Below are 5,414 nucleotides of genomic sequence, written 5' to 3'. Positions count from 1 at the left end.
TTTAAGTTTCATGTCTTTTTTTTTATCTCAACAGTAATTATCTATTCATGTTCCCTATCACCTTCATTTCATAGGGATATCAGAAAAATGGACAGAAGTTACGAAAGTTTCTCTTAGACCAGGTCTGTAGACCAAGCATGATCATGTTTCCGAATGAGACTCCAAAGGCCTATATGTCGAATCTTCCAGATTCTAACCTTGTCTACTGTAGTTTAAGGAGGCTCATCAAATGGGGGTGTTCCAAGAGCATGCTCTGTGTGACTTTGAGTTATCTATACTAAATGATTAAGGAAAATTGCAGAAAAGTTGACTCATAACATACTCATAAATCAGTCAGTGAGGATAAATATTCTTTCAGGGTCTGCAAGTCACTATAAGTTGCAAACCAGGTTTATTAATAAACCAGGAAGGGATCTTGCAGAATGTGTGAGGGTGTCTAATATAAATGTAAGAAATCTAGGTCATTTAGCCTCTCGAACCTGCTGCGCCATTCAATAAGATTGTGGCTGATTTGGTAGTCTTTGATTCCTTTACCTGACAAGAATTGATCTACCACTGACTTAAAAATATTCAATGGCTACATTGCTGTCTGAGCAAGCATTTCAAATTCACATATCCCTCAGAGAAAAATTTCTCCACATCACCAACCTAAAACACAAAACCCAATTTTGAAGAGTGCCTCCAACTCCAGATCCACTCAACAGCAAACAACCATTCCACATCTACCTTGTCAATACCATTTAGGCATTTATATACTTCAATCAAGTCACGTCATGCTCTAAACTTCACTAATATCTAACTCAGCCTACTCATTTCAGCTATTAATCTCATCAACATTCTCTGAACTGCCTCTAAAACATTTATATCCTTCCACAAATAACAACAAATCTGCACAAAAAATATTAGACATGTAGTGTCACCAATGCACTATATAACTAAAGTAGGACATTCTTTTATTTCCAATTCCTGTTGTAATAAACAATAGCATTACATTAGCCTTTTAGCATTCTGTGTATGTATGCTAACTTCTTGTGACTCTTGAATTAGAACTCCTAGATCCTTCTGCACCCTTTCTCCATCTAAATTCTATGCTTTATTATTCTTGCTGCCCAAGAGAACTTCACATTTTCCCACATAATACTCCATCTGCCAGAATTTATCCCACTCAATCTCTCTGTCTCAATCATCCTTATGACCTCTTCACAATATATCTTTAGCTTTGCGTCATCTGCAAGTTCAGTTACCATATTCCCTAATTGTCATTGATACAAGCTGTAAAATGTTGAGGCCCAACACAGAAACTACAGGACCCCATTCATCACATTCTGTCAATCTTCTCACTTTCAAACATGCTTCGTTAGCTTTCTACATTCATAGAGTGGTGTGAAAAGGTCTAATGAACTGAGAGGGGGTCAGCACTTTTATCCTGAGCATCAGGAATCTCTGGGTAAGGAGTTGACCAGACAGAACTTTAAAGGAACAGCACTTCAGTTATACTATATCGTACATAAGCCAAATATTAGTAACAGCCCCCTAATTACAAACAATAAACTGTTTAACTGAAAAGTATGGATAAATTTTAAAAAAACATACTTCTGTTTGTGAAATTTGAATAGTCCTAGTTAATTAGCTATCTAGTCAGTGTTCAACTGTCTCTGGAGTGGAACTCTTTATAAGACAGTATGCATGTCCTCAAACTAAAGAAAACTAGTTACAAATAGCTACAGACAGACTCTCTTCCTCTTCCTACAGCAATCAAAACCTAAAATTACCGACTATATCTTTAAGAATCTTTAATAAATCTTATGAACAATTTATAAAAATTAGCTTTTGGCACATTTCAATTATTCAAAAACAAAAAAGGAATTAAAACAAAAAATCAGAATAAATTCAACGAAAAGCTGATTTGTTTTTGAAAAAGTAGTTTTTATTTTATTTTAAATATTAGTAGATCACAGTAAAGGTGGTGTTGGAAGCATTAGAATGCAAGAAGGTGGATAAATCTCCTGATTCTGATCAGATATATCCAAAAACCCTGCAAGAGGCTAGAGAAAAAATTGCGGGGGCCCTGGCTAATAATAGCCGTGGTGAGGTCCCAGAAGACTGGAGGGTAGCGAATGTTATGCTCTGATTCAAGAAGGGCTGCAAAGAAAAACCCTGGGAACTATAGACCGGTAAGCCTAACATCTGTGGTAGGCAAGTTACTGGAGAAGATTCTGAGGGATAAGATACACGTGCATTTGGAAAGATAGGGTTTGATTAGCAGTAGTCAGCATGGCTTCATGCGTAGAAGATCATGCCTCACAAATTTGTTAGAGTTCATCGATGAAGTGACCATGAAGGTTGATGAGGGCAGGGTGGACGTAGTCTGTGTGGCTTTCAGTAAGGCCTTTGATAAGGTTCCACATGGTAGGCTGCTCTAGAGGGTTAGATCACATGGAATCCAGGGAGAGCTGACAAATTGGATACACAACTGGCTTGATGGTAGGAAGCAGAGAGTAATAGTGGAAGGATGCTTGTTGGACTTGAGGCCTGTGACTATTGGTGTGCCTTAGGGGTCGGTGCTGGGCCCATTGCTGTTGGTCATCTATATCAATGATTTGGATGAGAATGTACAAGGCATGATTAATAAGTTTGTGGATGACGCTAAAATAGGCGGTATTACGGACAGTGAGGAAGGTTATCAGAAATTACTGCAGGATCTTGATCAGGTGGGGAAGTGGGCCAAGAAATGGGAAGTGGTGATTAATGTTGACAAGTGTGAGGTGCTGCATTTTGGAGAGTCAAATCAAGGTAGGGGTTTCGTGGTGAATGGTAGGGCCTTAAGGAGTGTAGTGGAACAGAGGGACCTTGGAGTTCACTTGCACAGTTCTCTGAAAGTGGAGTCACAGGTAGACAGGGCAGTGAAGAAAGCTTTTGGCACACTGACCTTCATCAGTCAGGGCATTGACTACAGAAGTTGGGAAGTTATGTTGCAGCTGTATAGGACGTTGGTGCGGCCACATTGGAGTATTGTGTTCAGTTTTGGTCAGCTTGCTATAGGAAGGATGTTATTAAACTGAAAAGAGTGCAGAAGAAATTTACAAAGACGTTGCCAGGACTCAAGGGACTGAGTTATAGGGAGAGGTTGGACAAGCTAGGACTCTTTAGAGCATAGGAGTCTGAGGGGGTTTCTTACAGAAGTGTATAAAATCATGACAGGCATGGACAGGGTGAATGCACTCAATCGTTTTCCCGGGGTTGGGGAATTCGAGGACTACAGGGCATCAGTTTAAGGTAGGAGGAGAACAATACATTGGAACTTGAGCAGCAACTTTTTGACACAAGAGGGTGGTACGCATACGGAATAAGCTGCAAGTGGAATGGTTGAGGCAGGTACATTAACAACATTTAAAGGGCAGATAGGAAGAACTGCAGATATTGGAGTCAAAGTCAATACAGTGTAGAGCTGGAGGAACACAGCAGGTCAGAGTCAGGCAGCATCAGAAGAGCAGGAGAGTCGACGTTTTGGGTCAGGACCCTTCAGCAGGACAATGAAGTGTCCCGACCTGAAACATCTACCCTCCTACTCCTCTGACGCTGCCTAATCTGTTCCTCCAGCTCCACACTGCATTAACATTTAAAAGGCATTTTGACGAATACAAGGATAGGAAAGATTTAGAAGGATATGGACCAAGTGCAGGGAAATGGGCTTAGCATTGATGGACATTTTGGTTGGTATGGACCAGTTTGGGCTGAAGGACCTGTCTCCGTGCTGCAGGACGCTGTGACTTTATGAATTTATCAAGAAAACAAGACACAATTAAGCTTATCACCAACATACAGAAACCAAAGGAATGTATTGAGACTTTGGTGCACAGAACACTGGACAGCCAACAGTCAAGCTCCAAACACAAATTAGTTGCTATCTTTATCTCTGGGACATATGAAGTACAGTGTAGGATCAAATGTGGGGAAAAAAAAAGTATTCCACACCCATTAATAAGCAATTCTGTACAGTCTCAATTGCACGGTCAGTACCGGGTAGAAAAATAAAGGGCACTCACAATGACTCAATAACGTATTTTCCTTTTCACAGATTTCTGGTATCTTTGAAATTTCAGGATGTGGGTATTGCTGGCATATAATTTATCATTCTAGACGTCCCGAGAAGGTGGTGACATTTCACAGCTTATGAACAATATCACAAATAACATACCTTGAGGTGTTTATTTTCCAAGTTCTGGTACTGCGAGTGGTCCTGAGCTGAGGGTGAAATAAGGGAGTGTTGGTGTTGCAGTGGTGTATAACATGTTCAACACAGTATCAACTGAGAACATACAGAAGCCTCGCTTCTGACAATGTGAAATGGACAGGAATTTTTCTTTCACTAACCTAGCAGTATAAAAAAAATCTAGGAATCTGTGGTAGAATTTATTAATAATTTTTAAAGTGCCTATACATTTGATACAAATATTCATACAAAAGGATCTATAGTGACAGCCATAGAAAAATTGGAAAATATGGACTCCCACTTACCTTTCTTCCCCGTGTATCTTAGTTGTTACTTCACGGGTAGAGTGATGCTCGGCATATCTTAGTTTAACAGAAAAAGAGGCAGAGAAAAAAAAACTTAATTTCGACTGGTGCGACTGGTGGTTAGTATGGAAAGGGTGCAGAATCCTAAAAATATTGTGGCTCAGTAATTCCCCATCTGGCTCACTATTACCTCCACCTTCACCCTTCCATTACATTCTTTACCCTTGACCATTTCACTATGCTCTTCTATTGTTATGCCTATTCAATCCTTCCTTTTACTCAGCTCACCATACGTCATGTCACCTAGAACTTTCCATCCAATACTTTTTCACTTTCACATGTTTACTTTAGGTAGTAAAAGACCTTCCCTATCCATTTCCCTCCAAGACAAAGAACTAACTTGCTTTCAAAATCCCAAATTTTATTTAGAAGCAAATTAGAATGAAGAAAGGCACTGCTTACATCTCTCTATATCTATCAGTCTACCTTCATCTCTTGTAGAAATTATCCTGCCAACCTATACACCATCCTTGCAGTTTCTTAGAAAAGTTAACATCCCCTCAGAATTTTTTTTGTAAGTACTGTACAGAAGTAGGCATCTGATGATATCAATATCCCTGGTTTCCTGTTCCTAAAAGCAAATGGCTTAAACCGGGATTCTCAACCTTTCTGGTTGAGATTCTTTACCAGTGTTCTAAATATTCCATAAACCAATTGTAACACAACACGGTAGTTTTCTGATATAATAGATAGCTACACAATTAAACATACTTACTAAAAACCGCAAGAACTGCGGATGCTGTAAATCAGGAACTAAAACAGAAGTTGCTGCTGGGAAAGCTCAGCAGGTCTGGCAGCATCTGTGAAGAAAAAAATCAGAGTTAATGTTTCAAGTC

The 5,414-nt window shown here is 39.4% G+C and overlaps 1 long non-coding RNA gene across 2 annotated transcripts in view; it reads right to left on the bottom strand.

The window, feature by feature from the left end:
* The window catches only part of LOC125484680, a 52,079-nt gene extending 46,720 nt beyond the window's left edge, over positions 1 to 5,359 (bottom strand). For both annotated transcript variants that reach the window (XR_007263500.1, XR_007263501.1), the window contains exons 1-2: positions 4,519 to 5,359; positions 4,199 to 4,245 (exon numbers count right to left, since the gene is read on the bottom strand). This is a non-coding gene — a long non-coding RNA (uncharacterized LOC125484680). The remainder of the gene's footprint in view (positions 1 to 4,198; positions 4,246 to 4,518) is intronic.
* Between the last annotated feature and the right edge of the window lie 55 nt (positions 5,360 to 5,414).

The sequence above is a fragment of the Rhincodon typus genome, chromosome 13 (assembly GCF_021869965.1).
Source record: "Rhincodon typus isolate 14 chromosome 13, sRhiTyp1.1, whole genome shotgun sequence".
In the NCBI taxonomy this organism is placed as follows: domain Eukaryota; kingdom Metazoa; phylum Chordata; class Chondrichthyes; order Orectolobiformes; family Rhincodontidae; genus Rhincodon; species Rhincodon typus.
The sequence above is the reverse complement of the archived record's forward strand: the minus strand, read 5'-3'. Positions and strand labels throughout refer to the sequence as shown.